This window comes from Ranitomeya imitator, chromosome 3 (genome assembly GCF_032444005.1).
Source record: "Ranitomeya imitator isolate aRanImi1 chromosome 3, aRanImi1.pri, whole genome shotgun sequence".
NCBI lineage: Eukaryota > Metazoa > Chordata > Amphibia > Anura > Dendrobatidae > Ranitomeya > Ranitomeya imitator.
The window spans coordinates 41827325-41854915 of NC_091284.1; positions in this window are offsets into that span (position 1 = coordinate 41827325).

Genomic DNA, 27591 nt, shown 5'->3' on the forward strand with positions numbered 1-27591 from the left:
AAAGAGTGCAGTCTGGCATTTTTTTAAACAACATCCAATTGATCAGCGCAAAGTCATCTGTCAAAAATGTTCTACTTCCTTAAGCAGAGGTCAGAATCTGAAAAGTCTCAATACTAGTTGCATGCATAGACATTTAACCACCATGCATTTGAAAGCTTGGACTAACTACCAAACGTCCCTTAAGGTTGTTGCACCCTCGGCCAATGAAGCTAGTCATCAACGCAACATCCCTTCCGGCAGTGTAGGACCACCATTTAGCGCACCACCTGCTGTATCTGTGCAGGTATCTTTGCCAGGCCAAAGCAGTCAGGGTCAGGGAATCACCAGTTTCGTAGTAGGAAACACTGCATCTAGGGCACCGGCGGCAACAATACCATCTCCCACCGTCTCTCAGTCTGCCATGTCCACCGGCACCCCCGCTAGTTCCACGATCTCCAGCTCTCCAGTCCAGCTCACCCTACATGAGACTATGGTTAGAAAAAGGAAATACTTAGCCTCGCATCCGCGTACACAGGGTTTGAACGCCCACATAGCTAGACTAATCTCGTTAGAGATGATGCCCTACCGGTTAGTTGAAAGCGAAGCTTTCAAAGACCTGATGGACTACGCTGTACCACGCTACGAGCTACCCAGTCGACACTTTTTTTCCAGAAAAGCCATCCCAGCCCTCCACCAGCATGTTAAAGAGCGCATCGTCCATGCACTCAGGCAATCTGTGAGCACAAAGGTGCACCTGACAACAGATGCATGGACCAGTAGGCATGGCCAGGGACGTTACGTGTCCATCACGGCACACTGGGTAAATGTGGTGGATTCAGGGTCCACAGGGGACAGCAAGTTTGGGACAGTTCTGCCTAGCCCACGGTCTAGTAAACAGTTGTCTGTAGCCGTTCGCACCCCCTCCTCCTCCTCCTCCTCCTCGTCCTCCTGCAGAAGCAAGAGCTCGTCCACAGACCGCAGTCGCACAAACACTCCATCCGCACCTGCCACTGTTGCACACCAGGTCTCCCATTATGGGGCAGCTACTGGCATACGTCAGCAGGCTGTATTGGCTATGAAGTGTTTGGGCGACAATAGACACACCGCGGAAGTTCTGTCCGAGTTCTTGCAGCAAGAAACGCAGTCGTGGCTGGGCACTGTAGATCTTGAGGCAGGCAAGGTAGTGAGTGATAACGGAAGGAATTTCATGGCTGCCATCTCCCTTTCCCAACTGAAACACATTCCTTGCCTGGCTCACACCTTAAACCTGGTGGTGCAGTGCTTCCTGAAAAGTTATCCGGGGTTATCCGACCTGCTCCTCAAAGTGCGTGGACTTTGCGCACATATCCGCCGTTCGCCTGTACACTCCAGCCGTATGCAGACCTATCAGCGTTCTTTGAACCTTCCCCAGCATCGCCTAATCATAGACGTTGCAACAAGGTGGAACTCAACACTGCACATGCTTCAGAGACTGTGCGAACAGAGGCGGGCTGTTATGTTTTTGTGGGAGGATACACATACACGGGCAGGCAGTAGGATGGCAGACATGGAGTTGTCAGGTGTGCAGTGGTCGAAGATTCAAGACATGTGTCAAGTCCTTCAGTGTTTTGAGGAATGCACACGGCTGGTTAGTGCAGACAACGCCATAATAAGCATGAGCATCCCCCTAATGCGTCTGCTGATGCAAAGTTTGACGCACATAAAGGATCAGGCGTCTGCACCAGAGGAAGAGGAAAGCCTTGATGACAGTCAGCGATTGTCTGGTCAGGGCAGTGTACATGACGAGGTACCGGGCGAAGAGGAGGTGGAGGATGAGGAGGATGATGGGGATGAGTATATTTTTAATGAGGAAGCTTTCCCAGGGGCACGGGAAATTGGTGGCGTGGCAAGGCCGGGTTCTGGTTTTTTGAGGGACACAAGTGACGTAGATTTGCCTGCAACTGCCCCTCAACCAAGCACAACCGCAGATTTGACAACGGGAACTTTGGCCCACATGGCGGATTATGCCTTGCGTATCCTCAAAAGGGACACACGCATTACAAAAATGATGAACGATGACGATTACTGGTTGGCCTGCCTCCTTGATCCTCGCTATAAAGGCAAATTGCAAAATATTATGCCACATGAGAACTTGGAACTAATATTAGCAACAAAACAATCAACTCTTGTTGACCGTTTGCTTCTGGCATTCCCTGCACACAGCGCCCGTGATCGTTCTCACACGAGCTCCAGGGGCCAGCAGACCAGAGGTGTTAGAGGGGCAGAAATCAGAAGTGGCGTTGGCCAGAGGGGTTTTCTGACCAGGTTGTGGAGTGATTTTTCTATGACCGCAGACAGGACAGGTACTGCAGCATCAATTCAAAGTGACAGGAGACAACATTTGTCCAGTATGGTTACAAACTATTTTTCATCCCTTATCGACGTTCTCCCTCAACCGTCATTCCCATTTGATTACTGGGCATCCAAATTAGACACCTGGCCAGAATTGGCAGAATATGCATTGCAGGAGCTTGCTTGCCCGGCAGCTAGTGTCCTATCAGAAAGAGTATTCAGTGCTGCAGGTTCAATACTAACAGAAAAAAGGACTCGTCTGGCTACCCAAAATGTAGATGATCTAACCTTCATTAAAATGAACCACAACTGGATTTCAAAATCTTTTGCCCCACCCTGCCCGGCTGACACCTAGCTTTCCTATGAAAAGGTCTTGCCTGTGGACTATTCTGAATGACTTTTCCAATCTCGTAATTTTCTTCACCTGATTGTCCAGCATACGACATGTTTCCACCTCACGAAATGGCCAAACTCCCCACACGGGGCCGTGCTATCGCCACTTTGCGCTTGGACCCTTGAGAGTGCTGTTTGTCTGAAGAGGTGGGTGTGGCCGCTTTTGGTCGACGGCACTGCCACTGGGTCCCTCATAGTACAATAAAGTGTCTCTGGCGGTGGTGGTGCGCACCCAACGTCAGACACACCGTTGTAATATGAGGGGCCCTGTGCCTGTAACGCCGGCCACAAGACAGTTCCCCCCCCCAGCTCAAACAGTGCTCTACCACTAGCAAAATTATCTCTCACAGCTTCACCAATGTGTAGTCTAGGCGCTGACATCCTTCAATGCCTGGCACTGACAATACCATTGTTTTGACATTTTTGTTATGTTAGGCCTTCGAAGCCTGTCTGCGGTCCCTTCTTTCTACAACTACTACACTGACCAGGCCACTGCTGGCCGTGTTACCCTGGAACCAATTTAAAAGTGCCTACAGTCAGCCCAATTTTGTTATGTTAGGCCTTCGAAGACTGTCTGCCGTCACTCCTTCCACTAGACTTCCACTGACCATACACTGCTGCCCATGTACCCCTGGAACCAATTTAAAGTGCCTACAGCCAGCCCAATTTTGTTATGTTAGGCCTTGGAAGCCTGTCTGCGGTCACTCCTTCCACTAGACTTCCACTGACCAGACCACTGCTGCCCGTGTACCCCTGGAACCAATTTAAAAGTGCCTACAGCCAGCCCAAGTTTGTTATGTTAGGCCTTGGAAGCCTGTCTGCGGTCACTCCTTCCACTAGACTTCCACTGACCAGACCACTGCTGCCCGTGTACCCCTGGAACCAATTTAAAATTGCCTACAGCCAGCCCAATTTTTTTATTTTAGGCCTTCGATGCCTGTCTGCGGTCCATTCTTTCAACTACTACTACACTGACCAGGTCACTGCTGCCCGTGTACCCCTGGAACCAATTTAAAATTGCCTACAGCCATGTGTTATTATTTTAGGCCTTCGATGCCTGTCTGCGGTCACTCCTTCCACTAGGCCTCCACTGACCACACCACTGCTGCCCGTGTACCCCTGGAACCAATTTAAAATTGCCTACAGCCAGCCCAATTTTTTTATTTTAGGCCTTCGATGCCTGTCTGCGGTCCATTCTTTCAACTACAACTACACTGACCAGGTCACTGCTGCCCGTGTACCCCTGGAACCAATTTAAAATTGCCTACAGCCATGTGTTATTATTTTAGGCCTTCGATGCCTGTCTGCGGTCACTCCTTCCACTAGGCCTCCACTGACCACACCACTGCTGCCCGTGTACCCCTGGAACCAATTTAAAATTGCCTACAGCCAGCCCAATTTTTTTATTTTAGGCCTTCGATGCCTGTCTGCGGTCCATTCTTTCAACTACTACTACACTGACCAGGTCACTGCTGCCCGTGTACCCCTGGAACCAATTTAAAATTGCCTACAGCCATGTGTTATTATTTTAGGCCTTCGATGCCTGTCTGCGGTCACTCCTTCCACTAGGCCTCCACTGACCACACCACTGCTGTCCGTGTACCCCTGGAACCAATTTAAAATTGCCTACAGCCAGCCCCATTTTTTTATTTTAGGCCTTCGATGCCTGTCTGCGGTCCATTCTTTCAACTACTACTACACTGACCAGGTCACTGCTGCCCGTCTACCCCTGGAACCAATTTAAAATTGCCTACAGCCATGTGTTATTATTTTAGGCCTTCGATGCCTGTCTGCGGTCACTCCTTCCACTAGGCCTCCACTGACCACACCACTGCTGTCCGTGTACCCCTGGAACCAATTTAAAATTGCCTACAGCCATGTGTTTTTATTTTAGGCCTTCGATGCCTGTCTGCGGTCCATTCTTTCAACTACTACTACACTGACCAGGGCACTGCTGGCCGTGTTACCCTGGAACCAATTTAAAAGTGCCTACAGTCAGCCCAATTTTGTTATGTTAGGCCTTCGAAGACTGTCTGCCGTCACTCCTTCCACTAGACTTCCACTGACCATACACTGCTGCCCATGTACCCCTGGAACCAATTTAAAGTGCCTACAGCCAGCCCAATTTTGTTATGTTAGGCCTTCGAAGCCTGTCTGCGGTCACTCCTTCCACTAGACTTCCACTGACCAGACCACTGCTGCCCGTGTACCCCTGGAACCAATTTAAAAGTGCCTACAGCCAGCCCAAGTTTGTTATGTTAGGCCTTGGAAGCCTGTCTGCGGTCACTCCTTCCACTAGACTTCCACTGACCAGACCACTGCTGCCCGTGTACCCCTGGAACCAATTTAAAAGTGCCTACAGCCAGCCCAAGTTTGTTATGTTAGGCCTTCGAAGCCTGTCTGCGGTCCATTCTTTCAACTACTACTACACTGACCAGGTCACTGCTGCCCGTGTACCCCTGGAACCAATTTAAAATTGCCTACAGCCATGTGTTATTATTTTAGGCCTTCGATGCCTGTCTGCGGTCACTCCTTCCACTAGGCCTCCACTGACCACACCACTGCTGTCCGTGTACCCCTGGAACCAATTTAAAATTGCCAACAGCCATGTGTTTTTATTTTAGGCCTTCGATGCCTGTCTGTGGTCCATTCTTTCAACTACTACTACACTGACCAGGGCACTGCTGGCCGTGTTACCCTGGAACCAATTTAAAAGTGCCTACAGTCAGCCCAATTTTGTTATGTTAGGCCTTCGAAGACTGTCTGCCGTCACTCCTTCCACTAGACTTCCACTGACCATACACTGCTGCCCATGTACCCCTGGAACCAATTTAAAGTGCCTACAGCCAGCCCAATTTTGTTATGTTAGGCCTTCGAAGCCTGTCTGCGGTCACTCCTTCCACTAGACTTCCACTGACCAGACCACTGCTGCCCGTGTACCCCTGGAACCAATTTAAAAGTGCCTACAGCCAGCCCAAGTTTGTTATGTTAGGCCTTGGAAGCCTGTCTGCGGTCACTCCTTCCACTAGACTTCCACTGACCAGACCACTGCTGCCCGTGTACCCCTGGAACCAATTTAAAAGTGCCTACAGCCAGCCCAAGTTTGTTATGTTAGGCCTTCGAAGCCTGTCTGCGGTCCATTCTTTCAACTACTACTACACTGACCAGGTCACTGCTGCCCGTGTACCCCTGGAACCAATTTAAAATTGCCTACAGCCATGTGTTATTATTTTAGGCCTTCGATGCCTGTCTGCGGTCACTCCTTCCACTAGGCCTCCACTGACCACACCACTGCTGTCCGTGTACCCCTGGAACCAATTTAAAATTGCCTACAGCCATGTGTTTTTATTTTAGGCCTTCGATGCCTGTCTGCGGTCCATTCTTTCAACTACTACTACACTGACCAGGGCACTGCTGGCCGTGTACCCCTGGAACCAACATCAGAAAATATAAAAATAAGTATTTTGCTTATAAAAAAGAAAATACTGGTGAGATATCAAATGCAGACATTTTAACATTAAAAACAAACACACAACTAAAATCTGGTACAGTACTAAAAATGGCCACCAGCTACAATTACTTTCTCCTGCAAGTAGTTAACTGAAAGTTTTTTTAAATTGAAAACACACATATGGCATCCACCGAGTGTTGTCCTGTCGCGTCTTCTTTATATTATTGCCGAGAAGATGCAAAATAATGAAAATAATAAAATCATTAATTACCAAAATAATAGAGAAAGTCAACACCACATTGCAAATAAACATTCATTCCAAATAAAGAAGCAGGGCGCGTCCGAGGGTGAGTATATACCTAATAAGAATCTAATCACCCTCGGACGCGCAATGCTTATTTCCAACAGCCTTCCTTCCTAAGAATCAGCCCTTCCGTCGTGTAGAGAGACGTTGTGTTACACTCCAAGGTGTTCCCCAGGTTGCCTTTCCTGAGCTTCGATCTTCCGGCTCTCGTTTAGTAGTTCTTGGAAACTACACTGCATTAGGCCTTCAAATTGGGTATGGGGTGTAGAGAGAGGGTGTGTTACACTCCAAGGTGTTCCCCAGGTTGCCTTTCCTGAGCTTCGATATTCCGGCTCTCGTTTAGTAGTTGTTGGAAACTACACTGCATTAGGCCTTCAAATTGGGTATGGGGTGTAGAGAGAGGGTGTGTTACACTCCAAGGTGTTCCCCAGGTTGCCTTTCCTGAGCTTCGAAATTCCGGCTCTCGTTTAGTAGTTGTTGGAAACTACACTGCATTAGGCCTACAAATTTGGTATGGGGGAAACATTGGCGCATCTGCGGTCCCTCCTTCCTCTAGGCCTCCACTGACCTGTCTACTGCTGCCCGTGTTCCCCTGGAACCAATTTTAAATTGCCTACAGGCAGCCCAATTTATTATGTTAGGGCTTCGAAGCCTGTCTGCGGTCCCTCCTTCCACTAGGCCTCCACTGACCTGTCTACTGCTGCCCGTGTACCCCTTGAACCAACATCATAAAATAAAAAAAAAAGGATTTTGCTTATAAAAAAGAAAATACTGGTGAGATATCAAATGCAGACATTTTGACATTAAAAACAAACAAACAGCTAAAATCTGGTACAGTACTAAAAATGGCCACCAGCTACAATTACTTTCTCCTGCAAGTAGTTAACTGAAAGGTTTTTTAAATTGAAAACACACATATGGCATCCACCGAGTGTTGTCCTGTCGCGTCTTCTTTATATTATTGCCGATAAGATGCAAAATAATGAAAATAATAAAATCATTAATTACCAAAATAATAGAGAAAGTCAACACCACATTGCAAATAAACATTCATTCCAAATAAAGAAGCAGGGCGCGTCCGAGGGTGAGTATATACCTAATAAGAATCTAATCACCCTCGGACGCGCAATGCTTATTTCCAACAGCCTTCCTTCCTAAGAATCATCCCTTCCGTGGTGTAGAGAGACGTTGTGTTACACTCCAAGGTGTTCCCCAGGTTGCCTTTCCTGAGCTTCGATCTACCGGCTCTCGTTTAGTAGTTGTTGGAAACTACGCTGCATTAGGCCTTCAAATTGGGTATGGGGTGTAGAGAGATGGTGTGTTCCACTCCAAGGTGTTCCCCAGGTTGCCTTTCCTGAGCTTCGATCTTCTGGCTCTCGTTTAGTAGTTCTTGGAAACTACACTGCATTAGGCCTTCAAATTGGGTATGGGGTGTAGAGAGAGGGTGTGTTACACTCCAAGGTGTTCCCCAGGTTGCCTTTCCTGAGCTTCGATATTCCGGCTCTCGTTTAGTAGTTGTCGGAAACTACGCTGCATTAGGCCTACAAATTGGGTATGGGGTGTAGAGAGAGGGTGTGTTACACTCCAAGGTGTTCCCCAGGTTGCCTTTCCTGAGCTTCGATATTCCGGCTCTCGTTTAGTAGTTGTCGGAAACTACGCTGCATTAGGCCTACAAATTGGGTATGGGGTGTAGAGAGAGGGTTTGTTACACTCCAAGGTGTTCCCCAGGTTGCCTTTCCTGAGCTTCGATCTTCCGGCTCTCGTTTAGTAGTTGTTGGAAACTACGCTGCATTAGGCCTTCAAATTGGGTATGGGGTGTAGCGAGAGGGTGTGTTACACTCCAAGGTGTTCCCCAGGTTGCCTTTCCTGAGCTTCGATCTTCCGGCTCTCGTTTAGTAGTTCTTGGAAACTACACTGCATTAGACCTTCAAATTGGGTATGGGGTGTAGAGAGAGGGTGTGTTACACTCTAAGGTGTTCCCCAGGTTTCCTTGCCATTGCTTCGGTCTTCCGACTCTCGTTTAGTAGTTGTAGAAAAGTACACTGCATTAGGCCATACAAAATGGGTATGGGGTGGAGAGAGATGGTGTGTTACACTCCAAGGTGTTCCCCAGGTTGCCTTTCCTGAGCTTCTATCTTCAGGCTCTCATTAAATTGTGGTTAAATGGAACAACTGCATTTGGCGTACTAGTTGGTTTGGGGCCTACTATCGGTGTCTGCCACTCCTTGCTGTTCTCCTCCACTGAACAAAGCTGTGCCGCCTGTTTACTACGGTTGCCAATTTTGAACTGCATTTCGACTACTTACTGATTTGGCCCTACTCTCTGTGTCAGCCTCTCATTCCAGTTGTCCTCCACTGCAATGCCCCCTGGTTATTCCTGTGTTACCAATTTTGAACTGCATTTAGCCCACTTTCTTCTTTGGGCCTATATCTGTGTTTCCACTTCATCGTGCCCATTGCCCAGCCAGTGATAGATGAGTCTGCTGGTACATTGACCCATAACGCAACATTCCCCGTGCACGCTACACAACAACATTGTGACCCTGCTGAAAGTCAGGTTGCTCTTCCCGCATACCATACCACCTTACACGGGGACAAAGAGGAAGGTGCAGATGAAAGTGCAGGTTCCTTCATCAGGTGGGGGGAGGAATACTAGTTGGCGACGTCACTGGCACAGGGCCTCTCATAGTACGCAAAAGTGTTGCTGCCGGTGGGAGGCGCCCCCGCCGTGCAAACACACCGCTGTACTTTGAGGGGCCCTGTGCCAGTGCCAATGCCAACGAGTGGGCCCCCCCTGCTTGCTCAGGTTCACAGCACTTGCAAAGTTGAAATACTTACCTCTCCCTGCTCCACTGCCGTGACGTGGTCCAGATTTCCTGGGCCCACTAATTACTTGAACCAGCCCTACCCCCCACAACTTTAGCCAAATGACCCCCAATTTCAAATGCCTTCCAATTATTATAAGGTAAATTACGCTTGACAAGCTTCATTAAGAAGAATGGATGGTTTTGACATTAAAATGGGCACTCTAGGTGTTTTCCTGGCCCCCACTCACTGCCGACTATGCTGCCCCATTGACTTGCATTGGGTTTCGTGTTTCGGTCGATCCCGACTTTACGTCATAATCGGCCGATTTCACTCGACCCGACTTTGGACATAGTCGGGTTTCGCAAAACCCGGCTCGACTCTAAAAAGGTCAAGGTCGCTCAACTCTAGCCTCAACCTCAACCTGAAACGGGAGCGAAACATCTGGCTGGCACAACACAGGGGCAGAAGAAAAACGACGCTTCAACTCCTGAAAAGCCTCTACAGCTGCAGAAGACCAATTGACCACATCAGCACCCTTCTTGGTCAAATCAGTCAACGGTTTAGCAACACTAGAAAAATTAGCGATGAAGCACCGATAAAAATTAGCAAAGCCCAGGAACTTTTGCAGGCTCTTCACAGATGTCGGCTGAGTCCAATCGTAAATGGCCTGGACTTTAACAGGGTCCATCTCAATAGTAGAAGGGGAAAAAATGAACCCCAAAAATGAAACCTTCTGAACTCCAAAGAGACACTTTGACCCCTTCACAAACAAGGAATTCGCACGAAGGACCTGGAACACCATTCTGACCTGCTTCACATGAGACTCCCAATCATCCGAAAAGACCAAAATATCATCCAAATACACAATCAGGAATTTATCCAGGTACTCTCGGAAGATGTCATGCATAAAGGACTGAAATACTGATGGAGCATTGGAAAGCCCGAATGGCATAACCAGGTACTCAAAATGGCCCTCGGGCGTATTAAATGCTGTTTTCCATTCATCGCCTTGTTTAATACACACAAGATTATACGCCCCTCGAAGATCTATCTTGGTGAACCAACTAGCCCCTTTAATACGAGCAAACAAATCGGACAGCAACGGCAAAGGATACTGAAATTTGACTGTAATTTTATTGAGAAGGCGGTAATCAATACAAGGTCTCAAAGAACCATCCTTCTTGGCCACAAAAAAGAACCCTGCTCCTAACGGTGATGACGACGGGCGAATATGGCCTTTCTCCAAGGATTCCTTTATATAACTCCGCATAGCGGCGTGTTCTGGCACAGATAAATTGAACAATCGGCCTTTAGGAAACTTACTACCAGGAATCAAATTAATTGCACAATCGCAATCCCTATGAGGAGGTAGGGCACTGGCTTTGGGCTCATCAAATACATCCCGATAATCCGACAAAAACTCTGGAACTTCAGAAGGAGTGGAAGACGAGATAGACAAAAATGGACATCACCATGTACCCCCTGGCAACCCCAGCTGGACACAGACATAGATTTCCAGTCCAATACTGGATTATGGACCTGTAGCCATGGCAACCCCAAAACGACCACATCATGCAGATTATGCAACACCAGAAAGCGGATATCCTCCTGATGTGCAGGAGCCATGCACATGGTCAATTGGGTCCAGTACTGCGGCTTATTCTTGGCCAAAGGCGTAGCATCAATTCCTCTCAATGGAATAGGATACTGCAAGGGCTCCAAGAAAAAACCACAGCGCCTAGCATACTCCAAGTCCATCAAATTCAGGGCAGCGCCTGAATCCACAAATGCCATAACAGAATAGGATGACAAAGAGCAAATCAGAGTAACGGACAATAGAAATTTAGACTGTACCGTACCAATGGTGGCAGACCTAGCGAACCGCCCAGTGCGCTTAGGACAATCGGAGATAGCATGAGTGGAATCACCACAGTAAAAACATAGCCCATTCCGACGTCTGTGTGCTTGCCGTTCAGCTCTGGTCAAAGTCCTATCACATTGCATAGGCTCAGGCCCATGCTCAGATAGTACCGCCAAATGGTGCACAGATTTACGCTCACGCAAGCGTCGATCGATCTGAATGGCCAAAGACATAGACTCATTCAGACCAGCAGGCATGGGAAATCCCACCATGACACCCTTAAGGGCTTCAGAGAGACCCTTTCTGAAGATTGCTGCCAGAGCACATTCATTCCACTGAGTGAGCACAGACCACTTTCTAAACTTCTGACAATATATCTCCGCTTCATCCTGACCCTGACACAGAGCCAGCAAGATTTTCTCTGCCTGATCCACTGAATTAGGTTCGTCATAAAGCAATCCAAGCACCAGGAAAAACGCATCAACATCACGCAATGCCGGATCTCCTGGCGCAAGGGAAAATGCCCAGTCTTGAGGGTCACCACTAGTGTTGAGCATTCCGATACCGCAAGTATCGGGTATCGGCCGATATTTGCGGTATCGGAATTCCGATACTGAATTCCGATACTTCCCGCGTATCGGATACCGGAATCGGAAGTTCCCAGAATTCAAATTGAACGCAGCAGCCAATGAGGAATGAATGAAAGTGTGGGCACATCCTGTTTAGCATGGTGGGCATGTAAGTACTGGCAAGGCTTGGATTGGCTGCTGAAATGATGTCACTCTGCACTATAAAAAAGCGCTGCCGCCATTTTGCGCTCACTCTGCTGTGATTTCAGTTAGGGACAGGACGCTGTGTTCTAACTGAGGGCCAGTTGAGCTAGCTAATTGCTTTATTTTCCTTTCCAAAGGCTAATTTAGCAAAACGCTGTGTGTTCTTCACTGTTCACCTTGCTCTTGCCTTGCAGCGCTGTTTTAACAGCGTTCTGCAAGGTCTCTGTGTGTGTGTGTGTGTGTGTGTGCAGCTCACTCTGTAGTCTGTGTGCAGCCATATACCCGGTTGTATTCAGCTCAGGGGGGGTTCACACTGCCTCACACAGTTGTTCTTTTTTGCTCTTAGTGCAGCCTGCTGCACATTTTTTCTCAAATTTCCTATTAGTGTTTTTCCACCAGTCTCCAGCTCTATTGTGGAAAAACACTACATAGGATAACCTAGAGGGGGGTTTTTGGGCCTTGCAGCGCCGTTTACGGCTGTCTGCACGGTCTCCGTGTGAGCCCAGCTCGCCCTGTAGTCTGTGTGCAGCCATAGCCGGTTGGATTCAGCTCAGGGTTCGTTACTGGCTCATACCTTGAGAAAAATTTTCCTTTTTTTCAAATAGTGCAGCCTGTTTAAAATTTGAAAAAAAAAATTCCTATTAGTGTCTTTCCACTCGTATCCAGCTAAATAGTGGAAAAACACTATATAGGATAACCTAGAGGAGGGTTTTTTGGCCTTGCAGCGCCGTTTACGGCTGTCTGCACGGTCTCCGTGTGAGCCCAGCTCGCCCTGTAGTCTGTGTGCAGCCATAGCCGGTTGGATTCAGCTCAGGGTTCGTTACTGGCTCATACCTTGAGAAAAATTTTCCTTTTTTTCAAATAGTGCAGCCTGTTTAAAATTTGAAAAAAAAAAAAATTCCTATTAGTGTCTTTCCACCAGTCTCCAGCTCAATTGTGGAAAAACACTACATAGGATAACCTAGAGGTTTTTTTGGGGGCCTTGCAGCGCCGTTTACAGCTGTCTGCACGGTCTCTGTGTGAGCGCAGCTCGCCCTGTAGTCTGTGTGCAGCCATAGCCGGTTGGATTCAGCTCAGGGTGCGTTACTGCCTCATACCTTGAAAAACAATTTCCTTTTTTTCAAATAGTGCAGCCAGTTTAAAATTTGAAAAAAAAAATTCCTATTAGTGTCTTTCCACTTGTATCCAGCTAAATAGTGGAAAAACACTATATAGGATAACCTAGAGGAGGGTTTCTTGGCCTTGCAGCGCCGTTTACGGCTGTCTGCACGGTCTCCGTGTGATTTAAACTAGCTCTGTAGCCCGATCTGCACCAAAAAAAAGGTTAAGTTCACCAAACACAACTTACACTTGTGTAGGCCACATTTGAAAAATAATAAAGTTTAGTCCACAATTTACAACATTAGTGTTTCTTACACCTGTTAGGAGGAGCATTACAGGAATAAGCACACTAAGGCCTTAGTACTTTTCTGCTTATCTTTATCTGTCAACCAAGATGAAGAGGGCAGGGAGTAAGGCACGTGGGCGTGGGCGCGGAGCAGGGAGAGGAGCAGGGAGAGGACGTGGTGATTCTGTGCCTGCTGCGGGCGCCGGTGACTCGTCGTCACTCAGTTTCAGCAGGGAACAGTCCTTCATGCGCAGCTTTGTCGGAGAGCGCCGTGCTGCGTGAAGACCAAATTGAAGCCGTTGTCAGGTGGATGGCAGCTAACGCCTCGGCATCGACTTCAGTTAGTGCCACATCCTCTCAGGCACAGAGCACTGGAGAGCAGCCATCTGTCTCTTCACCACCTGCCAAATTGGCCAGGCAGTCAGAGAGCCCAGGACAGGAGCCGTCTCTACTTCTGTTCTCTGAATCTCTTGGCTTGGAAACAGGGGGCCAGCCAAGCAGCATTGGAGAAATGGAAGAAGAGGCAGTGTGCAGTGATGCCCAACACCTTTTTCTCTCTGACTCTGAAGAGGCAGGTGGGCCAGTGCCTCCGGTGACCACAGCGCAGTACGCATCTGATGATGAAACTCAGGTGCCGCTTTCTCGTGCGTACTGTGCTGCTGAGACTACCCAGGAGGAGCAGTTGGTGGCAGAGGGTAGTGGAGATGATGAGGTCCTTGACCCATCGTGGCGTGAGGAACAGGAAGGTGGTGGGAGCAGCTCAGAGGAAGAGCTTCCTCTTACGGGCCAAAGAGGGAGAGGGAGGGGGAAGACTGCGGAGCCTGTAGCCTCCACTTTGGCACCCGTTAGGAGCCTGTCTCTTTCCAAAGCCAAAAAGGGCGCTCCCAAGACTTGCAGTGCCTGGTCCTTTTTTGACACAGTTGCAGATGACATTTGTTTTGTCAAATGCAAGCTGTGTCATCATAAAGTAAAAAGAGGGAAAAATGTCAGCAACCTCAATACCACAAATATGTGGAAACATGTGCGGACCAGGCACGCGGTGGAGTTACAGAAACACACTGAAGATGTAGGCCAACCAACAGCGGCAGCTACCACCTCTTCAGCTCGTGTTGCCTCTTCCTCCAGCTCACGCACAGCTGGTTTGGCTTCCTCCCAGAGACCTTGTGTAATTCCACCCACAGCACCACCTTCCCAGTCATCCTCACACTCCCAGTCTACTCTACAGCCATCGGTAGTACAGGCATGGGAGAAAAGGCGGGCATTCTCGGCCAACCACCCCCGAGCACAGGCTCTGATTGCAGGCATTGCCAAACTGTTGTCCCTGGAAATGCTCTCGTTCAGGCTGGTGGAGACTGACAGCTTCCGTGACTTGATGGCATTGGCAGTCCCACAGTACAAGGTGCCCAGCCGCTTTTACTTCAGCAGGCAGGCTGTCCCTGCCCTGCACAGGCATGTTGAGGCAAACATAAAACATGCGCTACTGAACGCCGTCAGTAGCAAGGTCCACCTCACCACCGATGCGTGGACCAGTCAGCATGGACAGGGGCGATATGTTTCCCTCACTGCCCATTGGGTTAATGTTGTTGAGCCAGGTACAGATCGTGCGAGTGGCGCAGGACGTGTCCTGCCCACTCCAAGGATTGCAGGAATCCAGTCTGTACGCATCGACTCCTCCTCTTACACCAGTTCCTCTGATTCCTCTCTGCAGGATCCGTCACAGTCCACCCCCACATGGACCCGTGAACGTTTACCTATGACCGACATGAGCACAGCCGTGGCCAAACGTCAGCAGGCCGTCTTGAAACTAGTTTCATTGGGGCATCGAAGCCACACAGCGCAGGAGCTCTGGAATGCCATAAAGCAGGAGAGCGATGTGTGGTTACTGCCAGCGAATCTCCAGCCAGGCATGGTAGTGTGTGACAATGGCCGAAATCTGGTGGCAGCTTTGGCCCTTGGCAACCTCACTCACATCCCATGTCTGGCACATGTGCTCAATTTGGTTGTGCAGAGTTTTCTGAGGGACTATCCGGATCTTGATGCCCTGCTGCACAAGGTCCGCCTAGAGTGTGCTCACTTGCGGCGTTCCAGCTTGGCCAGATCCCGCATTGCTGCTCTGCAGCGCCGATTCCGCCTTCCGGAACACCGCATCATATGTGACCTACCTACCCGGTGGAATTCCACGTTACATATGTTGGAGCGGTTGTGTGAGCAGCAGCAAGCAGTTATGGAGTACCAGCTGCATCAGGCGCAAAGAAGTCGCAGTCAGCGCCGATCAGACTTCACAACCACAGAGTGGGCCACTATGAAGGACGTCTGCCAGGTTTTGCGTCCTTTTGATTATTCCACGCGGATGGCAAGTGCAGATGATGCACTAGTCAGCATGACTGTCCCCCTTATCTGCCTGCTTCAGCAAACTTTGCAAGGGTTAAGGGATGATGTGGTGGAAGAGGTGGAGGATGAGGAGTCACCTTTTCCATCAGCTTCTGGAGAGTCAGCGCCACGTGGTTCCTCACAAAGGGGTACGCAGGGGCCAATTTGTGAGGAGGATGAGGAGGAGTCAATGGAGGAGGAAGAGCTCCGTCCAGAGGAGGGAGCGACACAATTGTCCAGTGGTCAGTGTGTACAGCGAGGGTGGGGTGATGACGAGCGGGCAGAGATCATGTCTCAAGCAGGGGACAGCGTTTCTGGGCCGGTTGGCACTCTGCAGCACATGGTGGATTTCATGCTGCAGTGCCTGAGAAACGACCGCCGCATCGACCACATTCTCAACATGCCTGATTATTGGGTGTTCACCCTCCTCGATCCTCGCTACCGGGACAACGTCCAAAACCTCATCCCTGCGTTGACCCGGGAGCGTAAATTGCGGGAGTACCACGACACACTGGTGAATTCCATCATCTTCTCCTGTCCAACTGAGAGGAGTGCTGCTAGTGCTTTACAAAGCAGCTCAGTGCGTCGAGGCAGTGGGGGAGGCTCTGCCCAAAGAGGGAGCAGAAGCAGTGCCTCTGCCCAAGGCAAGCCCAGTATGGCACAACTCTGGCACACTTTTGTGTGCCCGCCCCAAATGTCTACACCATCACCGGCGGCTCCAGTCAGCAGGAGGCAACGGTTCCGTCAGATGGTGACAGACTACATGGCTTGCCCTCTTACTGTACTCCCAGACGGCTCTTCCCCGTTCAAGTTTTGGGTCTCTAAGCTGGATACATGGCCAGAGCTAAGCCAGTATGCATTGGAGGTGCTGGCTTGCCCTGCGGCTAGTGTCTTATCGGAACGTGTCTTTAGTGCCGCAGGTGGTGTACTAACAGACCGTCGCATGCGACTATCCTCCGATAACGTTGACCGGCTTACTTTCCTGAAAATGAACCAGGCCTGGATCTCGCAGGAATTTGCCACTCCTCTGCCTGATTAAGTAATTGGGTGTCATCCAGGTCTCCTGCTGTGTTCATCTTTCTACCACCTGAACTGCTATTCCTGGGCTCCAACACCGCCAGTTGCGGCTCAGAAGTGCAGGCTGCACAGTAAAAACATACGACCCAGTGTTATTGGGTTTCAGTAACGTCAGCTGATCCCCAGCTGTGTAGCCGGCAATGTGTCCTGCGACCGCCACGCTGGCACAACAACCTAAATGTAAGGGAACCTCTCCCCCCCCCCCCCCCCCGTCGTTTGTTACTGAAAGAGCCATCTTGTGCAGCAGTAATGCTGCGCAAGGAAAAGGTAGCTCTTTTTTTTTTAGCTCTTTGCACACGCAGAACTTAACACTTATAAAATGTGTTCACTGATACCGTTATACCGTCCCGGAGCTGGGACTTTCCTTCGTAATGTGACGCAGCACAGCCGTCATTCCTACCCCCTTGGTGCCATGCGCTGCCTCCTCAGCGTTGTTTTAAGCTGTCACGGAGCCTGCGCTGTTCTGTTATCCCTTGGGCATGCCCTATTTGCGCTGCCTGTCTTCTGACATAATTTGGTGTCAGGCTGGCTGCGCCTGTGCGGCCGCGGTGCCCGAGATCCCGCCTCGCAGTGTCTTCTGATTGAGTCACACTGCGGGCCTGGGATCCATGGGCATGCGCAGTGCATATCTTCCCCTCGGGCTCTCGCTCATTTCCCTCCGCCTTCTTTAGACTGTGCGCCGTCAGCTGATCCCTAGCATGCCACGGCCGTGACACCGCACAGTCTGAAGAAGAGGGAAGGAGGGGAGTGAGAGTCGAGGTTATGCACTGTGCATGCCCATGGTTCCAAGGCCCGCAGTGGGATTACGTTAGATGAGACTGCGAGGTGGGATCTGGAGCAGCGTGGACGCACAGGCACTGACAGCCTGACACCAAATTATGTCAGAAGACAGGCAGCGCTAATTGGGCATGGCCAAGGGCTAACAGAACAGCGGAGGCTCCGTGGCAGCTTAAAACAACGCTGAGGAGGCAGCGCACGGCATCAAGGGGATAGGAATGACAGCTGTGCTGTGTCCCATTACGAAGGAAATTCGCACCTCCGGAACGGTTTAACGGTATAAAGGGACACATTTTTAGTGTTTACTTCGGTGTTTGCAAGGAGCATAATTAAAAGAGCAACCTTTTCCTTTTGCATCCTTAGTGCTGCACAACATGGCTCTTTCAGCTACAAACGTCTTGGGGGGGGGGGGGTTAAAGGTTTCCTTTCAACTTGCTCCAATCAGGCTTCGGCCTACACTCTGTTCCTCTGCTCCTCCTGCTGTCCCTGGGCTCTAACACCGCCAGTTGGTGCCTGGAAGTGCTGTGTGCACAGTCAACAGTCGCTCCTCTGTTATTGGGGTTCAGTAACGTCAGCTGATCCCCAGCTGTGTGTGCGGCAATACCTCCAATCTGCTCCTCCTGCTGTCCCTGGGCTCTAACACCGCCAGTTGGTGCCTGGAAGTGCTGTGTGCACAGTCAACAGTCGCTCCTCTGTTATTGGGGTTCAGTAACGTCAGCTGATCCCCAGCTGTGTGTGCGGCAATACCTCCAATCTGCTCCTCCTGCTGTCCCTGGGCTCTAACACCGCCAGTTGGTGCCTGGAAGTGCTGTGTGCACAGTCAACAGTCGCTCCTCTGTTATTGGGGTTCAGTAACGTCAGCTGATCCCCAGCTGTGTGTGCGGCAATACCTCCAATCTGCTCCTCCTGCTGTCCCTGGGCTCTAACACCGCCAGTTGGTGCCTGGAAGTGCTGTGTGCACAGTCAACAGTCGCTCCTCTGTTATTGGGGTTCAGTAACGTCAGCTGATCCCCAGCTGTGTGTGCGGCAATACCTCCAATCTGCTCCTCCTGCTGTCCCTGGGCTCTAACACCGCCAGTTGGTGCCTGGAAGTGCTGTGTGCACAGTCAACAGTCGCTCCTCTGTTATTGGGGTTCAGTAACGTCAGCTGATCCCCAGCTGTGTATCCGGCAACGTGTCATGCGACCGCCACGCTGGCACAACTAAAATGTAAGGGGACCTGTCCCCCCCCCCCCCCCTAGGCGTTTGTTACTGAAAGAGCCACCATGTGCAGCACTAATACTGCACAAGGGAAAGGTCGCTCTTGAAATTATGCTCCTTGCAAACGCTGAACTACACACTCATGTAATGTGTCCCCTCACACCGTCCAACCGTCCCGGAGGTGGGACTTTCCTTTGTAATGTGACGCAGCACAGCCGTCATTGCTACCCCCTTGGCACCGTGCGCTGCCTCCTTAGCGTTGTTTGATTCCGTCATGGACCCTGCGCTGTTATGTTATCCCTTGGCCATGCACAGTTTGCGCTGCCCGTCCTCTGACATCATTTGTTGTCGTCCTGGCTGCGCCTGTGCGTCCACGCTGCCCGAAATCACACCTCGCAGTGTCGTCTAATGTGATCCCACAGTGGGCCTGGTATCCATGGCCATGCGCAGTGCATATACTAGCCTCTCACTCCCCTTCTTCATGCTTCTTCAGACTAGGCGGCGTCAGCTGATCCCTAATAGCATGCCACGGCCGTGACGCCGCACAGTCTGAAGAAGCAGGAAGGAGGTGAGTGAGAGGCGATGATATGCACTGTGCATGCCCATGGATCCCTGGCCCGCAGTGGGACTACATTAGATGACACTGCAAGGTTGGATCTCGGGCAGCTTGGACGCACAGGCACTGCCAGCCTGACACCTACATGATGTCAGAAGACGGGCACCGCTAACTGTGCATGGCCAAGGGATAACATTACAGTGCGGGCTCCGTGACAGAACCAAACAACGTTGAGGAGGTGGTGCCCGGCACCAAGGGGGTTGGAATGACGGCTGTGCTGTGTCACATTACAAAGGAAAGTCCCACTTCCGGGATGGTTTGACGGTGTGAGGGGACACATTATATGAGTGTGTACTTCAGCGTTTGCAAGGAGCATAATTTTCGGAGCCACCATTTTCCATGTGCAGTATTACTGCTGTACAAGATGGCTCTTTCAGCAACAAATGCCTGGGGGGGGGGGTTAAAGGTTCCCTTTCAACTTGCTCCACTGCAGGCTTCGGCCTACACTCTGCTCCTCTTTGATTCCCTGGGTTTCAACACTGTCAGTTGCCACCTGGAAGTGTTGTCTACACAGAAAAAAACACTAGGTGATGTGTCAGTGGGGTTCAGCACCGCCAGCTGTTCCCCTGCTGTGTAGTCGGCAACGTGTCCAGCACAAGCCACGCTGGCACAACAGAACAAAAGCTGCCACCAGTGCAGGCTTCGGCCTACACTTTGCTCCTCTCCTCCTCCTGCTGACCCTGGGCTCAAACAACGCCAGTTTCTGCCCGGACATGCTAGCTGCACAGAGAAAAACACCAGCCAATGTGTTAGTGGGGTTCAGCACCGCCAGCTGTTCCCCTGCTGTGCAGCTTGCAACGTGACCTGCAAACGCCACGCAGGCACATGAACTGAAATTGAAGGGAGCCTGGCCCCCACCCCCAGGTGTTTCTATGTATAACAGCCACCTTGTACAGCAGTACTGCTGCATTTGTACAAGGTGGCTGATGTTTTCTCCTTGCCCACGTGGAACTCAACACGTACAAAATGTGTCTCTTTGAGACCATTCCACTGTCCCTGAGGTGTGACTTTCCTTTCTAATGATACGCAGCACCCCCCTTGGTAGCGCTTCCCGTCTTCTGACATCATTGGTTGGCTACTTGCGCCTGTTCGTCCGCCCTGCCTGAATAAAATGCTCCTCGTTGTCTTAATTATTTTGACTGCGAGGGTGTGATTGATGGGCACGAGCAGTGCATATCTTCGCCTGTCTTAACTCATCTCCTTCCGCCTTCTTCAGACTGTGCAGCCTCATGGCCGCGGCATGCGAGAAGGGATCAGCAGAGGCCGCCCAGTCTGAAGCAGGTGTAAGGACGTGTGTGAGCGGCCAAAATATTTACTGCTCAAGGCCACGAATCCCAGCACCGCAGTGTGGCTTTATGAAAAGACACTGTGGGTCTGGGATTTATGGCCATCGTTAACCGCACCGGCCAACATGAAATGAGGTCATAAGATGGGCAGCGCTAACAGGGCATTGCCAAGGGATAACACAAGAGCGCAGACTCCTGTACAGCAAATAACAACGCTCAGGAAGCTGCGCCAAGCACCAAGGCGTTATTTTGGACACCTGTGCTGCGTCTCATCAAAAAACCAAGTCACGCATCCACTACAGTTTGACTGTAGAATGGGGTAAATTGTGTATGTCTTTCATTCAGCGTGTGCAAGTAGACAAATTAATAGAGCAACCTTTCACTTGTGCAGCATTAATACTGCACAAGGTGTGTCTCTTGTACTTTGTAACACCTGAGGGGGGGGTTAAAGGTTTCCTTTGAAATTGGTTCAACTAGGCTTCGGCCTACACTCTGCTCCTCTCCTCCTCCTCCTGCTTCAACACGGGCTCTAACATCGCAAGTTTTTGCCCGCAAGTGCTAGCTGCACAGATAAAAACACACGCCATTGTGTTAGTGGGGTTCAGCAACGCCAGCTGTTCCCCCAGTGTGTAGCCGGCAAAGTGTCCTGCAAACGCAACGCAGACACAAAGCTGCCTCCAGTGCAGGCTTCGGCCTACACTCATCTCCCCCTGCTTACCCTTTGCTCCAACACCGCTAGTTGGGGCTCTAGGAAGACAATCTTTAATAGGCAAGGCAACGCATCCGGGTTCCAGCACCGCCAGCTGGTTCTCGGCAGTGTTCTTGTCACAGGTACTCCCTCGTGCCAAGCCTGGTTTCAGCACCGTCAGCTGTTTCCGGGTTGTGTCAACTTCACTGAGACGCCTATGCTTGCCCCGTCGTGGGGCGGTCGAGTTAGCCAACTCCAGGGTGCCTCCAGTTTAGGAGCTTCCTATGTGGGCTGCGTGAACTGGTAGTCAAGGCTGGTTCTGTAGTGCCAGTAGGCCCAGCTCCCCCTGTAGGACTGTTGGGGTTCGGTAACTGCGGCTGCCTCGCGGCCTAGCTGTTCTCTCCTCTCCTGTGGGCCTTGGGGTCCACCACCTGGTTCCAGCACCGTCAGCTGGTTCCGGGCCGAGCCTTTGGCTTAGGTGCCTCCTCCTGGGTATCCGAGTTCCGCCAACGCCAGGCGGTCCTTGGTAGTGCTTTTAAGCGCGGGCACCTACAGCTTAGTAACCGGGTTCCAGCACCGTCAGCTGGTCCTCGGTCGTGCCATTGGCTCTTGCACACTGGGGCAACGCATCCGGGTTCCAGCACCGCCAGCTGGTTCTCGGCAGTGTTCTTGTCACAGGTACTCCCTCGTGCCAAGCCTGGTTTCAGCACCGTCAGCTGTTTCCGGGTTGTGTCAACTTCACTGAGACGCCTATGCTTGCCCCGTCGTGGGGCGGTCGAGTTAGCCAACTCCAGGGTGCCTCCAGTTTAGGAGCTTCCTATGTGGGCTGCGTGAACTGGTAGTCAAGGCTGGTTCTGTAGTGCCAGTAGGCCCAGCTCCCCCTGTAGGACTGTTGGGGTTCGGTAACTGCGGCTGCCTCGCGGCCTAGCTGTTCTCTCCTCTCCTGTGGGCCTTGGGGTCCACCACCTGGTTCCAGCACCGTCAGCTGGTTCCGGGCCGAGCCTTTGGCTTAGGTGCCTCCTCCTGGGTATCCGAGTTCCGCCAACGCCAGGCGGTCCTTGGTAGTGCTTTTAAGCGCGGGCACCTACAGCTTAGTAACCGGGTTCCAGCACCGTCAGCTGGTCCTCGGTCGTGCCATTGGCTCTTGCACACTGGGGCAACGCATCCGGGTTCCAGCACCGCCAGCTGGTTCTCGGCAGTGTTCTTGTCACAGGTACTCCCTCGTGCCAAGCCTGGTTTCAGCACCGTCAGCTGTTTCCGGGTTGTGTCAACTTCACTGAGACGCCTATGCTTGCCCCGTCGTGGGGCGGTCGAGTTAGCCAACTCCAGGGTGCCTCCAGTTTAGGAGCTTCCTATGTGGGCTGCGTGAACTGGTAGTCAAGGCTGGTTCTGTAGTGCCAGTAGGCCCAGCTCCCCCTGTAGGACTGTTGGGGTTCGGTAACTGCGGCTGCCTCGCGGCCTAGCTGTTCTCTCCTCTCCTGTGGGCCTTGGGGTCCACCACCTGGTTCCAGCACCGTCAGCTGGTTCCGGGCCGAGCCTTTGGCTTAGGTGCCTCCTCCTGGGTATCCGAGTTCCGCCAACGCCAGGCGGTCCTTGGTAGTGCTTTTAAGCGCGGGCACCTACAGCTTAGTAACCGGGTTCCAGCACCGTCAGCTGGTCCTCGGTCGTGCCATTGGCTCTTGCACACTGGGGCAACGCATCCGGGTTCCAGCACCGCCAGCTGGTTCTCGGCAGTGTTCTTGTCACAGGTACTCCCTCGTGCCAAGCCTGGTTTCAGCACCGTCAGCTGTTTCCGGGTTGTGTCAACTTCACTGAGACGCCTATGCTTGCCCCGTCGTGGGGCGGTCGAGTTAGCCAACTCCAGGGTGCCTCCAGTTTAGGAGCTTCCTATGTGGGCTGCGTGAACTGGTAGTCAAGGCTGGTTCTGTAGTGCCAGTAGGCCCAGCTCCCCCTGTAGGACTGTTGGGGTTCGGTAACTGCGGCTGCCTCGCGGCCTAGCTGTTCTCTCCTCTCCTGTGGGCCTTGGGGTCCACCACCTGGTTCCAGCACCGTCAGCTGGTTCCGGGCCGAGCCTTTGGCTTAGGTGCCTCCTCCTGGGTATCCGAGTTCCGCCAACGCCAGGCGGTCCTTGGTAGTGCTTTTAAGCGCGGGCACCTACAGCTTAGTAACCGGGTTCCAGCACCGTCAGCTGGTCCTCGGTCGTGCCATTGGCTCTTGCACACTGGGGCAACGCATCCGGGTTCCAGCACCGCCAGCTGGTTCTCGGCAGTGTTCTTGTCACAGGTACTCCCTCGTGCCAAGCCTGGTTTCAGCACCGTCAGCTGTTTCCGGGTTGTGTCAACTTCACTGAGACGCCTATGCTTGCCCCGTCGTGGGGCGGTCGAGTTAGCCAACTCCAGGGTGCCTCCAGTTTAGGAGCTTCCTATGTGGGCTGCGTGAACTGGTAGTCAAGGCTGGTTCTGTAGTGCCAGTAGGCCCAGCTCCCCCTGTAGGACTGTTGGGGTTCGGTAACTGCGGCTGCCTCGCGGCCTAGCTGTTCTCTCCTCTCCTGTGGGCCTTGGGGTCCACCACCTGGTTCCAGCACCGTCAGCTGGTTCCGGGCCGAGCCTTTGGCTTAGGTGCCTCCTCCTGGGTATCCGAGTTCCGCCAACGCCAGGCGGTCCTTGGTAGTGCTTTTAAGCGCGGGCACCTACAGCTTAGTAACCGGGTTCCAGCACCGTCAGCTGGTCCTCGGTCGTGCCATTGGCTCTTGCACACTGGGGCAACGCATCCGGGTTCCAGCACCGCCAGCTGGTTCTCGGCAGTGTTCTTGTCACAGGTACTCCCTCGTGCCAAGCCTGGTTTCAGCACCGTCAGCTGTTTCCGGGTTGTGTCAACTTCACTGAGACGCCTATGCTTGCCCCGTCGTGGGGCGGTCGAGTTAGCCAACTCCAGGGTGCCTCCAGTTTAGGAGCTTCCTATGTGGGCTGCGTGAACTGGTAGTCAAGGCTGGTTCTGTAGTGCCAGTAGGCCCAGCTCCCCCTGTAGGACTGTTGGGGTTCGGTAACTGCGGCTGCCTCGCGGCCTAGCTGTTCTCTCCTCTCCTGTGGGCCTTGGGGTCCACCACCTGGTTCCAGCACCGTCAGCTGGTTCCGGGCCGAGCCTTTGGCTTAGGTGCCTCCTCCTGGGTATCCGAGTTCCGCCAACGCCAGGCGGTCCTTGGTAGTGCTTTTAAGCGCGGGCACCTACAGCTTAGTAACCGGGTTCCAGCACCGTCAGCTGGTCCTCGGTCGTGCCATTGGCTCTTGCACACTGGGGCAACGCATCCGGGTTCCAGCACCGCCAGCTGGTTCTCGGCAGTGTTCTTGTCACAGGTACTCCCTCGTGCCAAGCCTGGTTTCAGCACCGTCAGCTGTTTCCGGGTTGTGTCAACTTCACTGAGACGCCTATGCTTGCCCCGTCGTGGGGCGGTCGAGTTAGCCAACTCCAGGGTGCCTCCAGTTTAGGAGCTTCCTATGTGGGCTGCGTGAACTGGTAGTCAAGGCTGGTTCTGTAGTGCCAGTAGGCCCAGCTCCCCCTGTAGGACTGTTGGGGTTCGGTAACTGCGGCTGCCTCGCGGCCTAGCTGTTCTCTCCTCTCCTGTGGGCCTTGGGGTCCACCACCTGGTTCCAGCACCGTCAGCTGGTTCCGGGCCGAGCCTTTGGCTTAGGTGCCTCCTCCTGGGTATCCGAGTTCCGCCAACGCCAGGCGGTCCTTGGTAGTGCTTTTAAGCGCGGGCACCTACAGCTTAGTAACCGGGTTCCAGCACCGTCAGCTGGTCCTCGGTCGTGCCATTGGCTCTTGCACACTGGGGCAACGCATCCGGGTTCCAGCACCGCCAGCTGGTTCTCGGCAGTGTTCTTGTCACAGGTACTCCCTCGTGCCAAGCCTGGTTTCAGCACCGTCAGCTGTTTCCGGGTTGTGTCAACTTCACTGAGACGCCTATGCTTGCCCCGTCGTGGGGCGGTCGAGTTAGCCAACTCCAGGGTGCCTCCAGTTTAGGAGCTTCCTATGTGGGCTGCGTGAACTGGTAGTCAAGGCTGGTTCTGTAGTGCCAGTAGGCCCAGCTCCCCCTGTAGGACTGTTGGGGTTCGGTAACTGCGGCTGCCTCGCGGCCTAGCTGTTCTCTCCTCTCCTGTGGGCCTTGGGGTCCACCACCTGGTTCCAGCACCGTCAGCTGGTTCCGGGCCGAGCCTTTGGCTTAGGTGCCTCCTCCTGGGTATCCGAGTTCCGCCAACGCCAGGCGGTCCTTGGTAGTGCTTTTAAGCGCGGGCACCTACAGCTTAGTAACCGGGTTCCAGCACCGTCAGCTGGTCCTCGGTCGTGCCATTGGCTCTTGCACACTGGGGCAACGCATCCGGGTTCCAGCACCGCCAGCTGGTTCTCGGCAGTGTTCTTGTCACAGGTACTCCCTCGTGCCAAGCCTGGTTTCAGCACCGTCAGCTGTTTCCGGGTTGTGTCAACTTCACTGAGACGCCTATGCTTGCCCCGTCGTGGGGCGGTCGAGTTAGCCAACTCCAGGGTGCCTCCAGTTTAGGAGCTTCCTATGTGGGCTGCGTGAACTGGTAGTCAAGGCTGGTTCTGTAGTGCCAGTAGGCCCAGCTCCCCCTGTAGGACTGTTGGGGTTCGGTAACTGCGGCTGCCTCGCGGCCTAGCTGTTCTCTCCTCTCCTGTGGGCCTTGGGGTCCACCACCTGGTTCCAGCACCGTCAGCTGGTTCCGGGCCGAGCCTTTGGCTTAGGTGCCTCCTCCTGGGTATCCGAGTTCCGCCAACGCCAGGCGGTCCTTGGTAGTGCTTTTAAGCGCGGGCACCTACAGCTTAGTAACCGGGTTCCAGCACCGTCAGCTGGTCCTCGGTCGTGCCATTGGCTCTTGCACACTGGGGCAACGCATCCGGGTTCCAGCACCGCCAGCTGGTTCTCGGCAGTGTTCTTGTCACAGGTACTCCCTCGTGCCAAGCCTGGTTTCAGCACCGTCAGCTGTTTCCGGGTTGTGTCAACTTCACTGAGACGCCTATGCTTGCCCCGTCGTGGGGCGGTCGAGTTAGCCAACTCCAGGGTGCCTCCAGTTTAGGAGCTTCCTATGTGGGCTGCGTGAACTGGTAGTCAAGGCTGGTTCTGTAGTGCCAGTAGGCCCAGCTCCCCCTGTAGGACTGTTGGGGTTCGGTAACTGCGGCTGCCTCGCGGCCTAGCTGTTCTCTCCTCTCCTGTGGGCCTTGGGGTCCACCACCTGGTTCCAGCACCGTCAGCTGGTTCCGGGCCGAGCCTTTGGCTTAGGTGCCTCCTCCTGGGTATCCGAGTTCCGCCAACGCCAGGCGGTCCTTGGTAGTGCTTTTAAGCGCGGGCACCTACAGCTTAGTAACCGGGTTCCAGCACCGTCAGCTGGTCCTCGGTCGTGCCATTGGCTCTTGCACACTGGGGCAACGCATCCGGGTTCCAGCACCGCCAGCTGGTTCTCGGCAGTGTTCTTGTCACAGGTACTCCCTCGTGCCAAGCCTGGTTTCAGCACCGTCAGCTGTTTCCGGGTTGTGTCAACTTCACTGAGACGCCTATGCTTGCCCCGTCGTGGGGCGGTCGAGTTAGCCAACTCCAGGGTGCCTCCAGTTTAGGAGCTTCCTATGTGGGCTGCGTGAACTGGTAGTCAAGGCTGGTTCTGTAGTGCCAGTAGGCCCAGCTCCCCCTGTAGGACTGTTGGGGTTCGGTAACTGCGGCTGCCTCGCGGCCTAGCTGTTCTCTCCTCTCCTGTGGGCCTTGGGGTCCACCACCTGGTTCCAGCACCGTCAGCTGGTTCCGGGCCGAGCCTTTGGCTTAGGTGCCTCCTCCTGGGTATCCGAGTTCCGCCAACGCCAGGCGGTCCTTGGTAGTGCTTTTAAGCGCGGGCACCTACAGCTTAGTAACCGGGTTCCAGCACCGTCAGCTGGTCCTCGGTCGTGCCATTGGCTCTTGCACACTGGGGCAACGCATCCGGGTTCCAGCACCGCCAGCTGGTTCTCGGCAGTGTTCTTGTCACAGGTACTCCCTCGTGCCAAGCCTGGTTTCAGCACCGTCAGCTGTTTCCGGGTTGTGTCAACTTCACTGAGACGCCTATGCTTGCCCCGTCGTGGGGCGGTCGAGTTAGCCAACTCCAGGGGTGCCTCCAGTTTAGGAGCTTCCTATGTGGGCTGCGTGAACTGGTAGTCAAGGCTGGTTCTGTAGTGCCAGTAGGCCCAGCTCCCCCTGTAGGACTGTTGGGGTTCGGTAACTGCGGCTGCCTCGCGGCCTAGCTGTTCTCTCC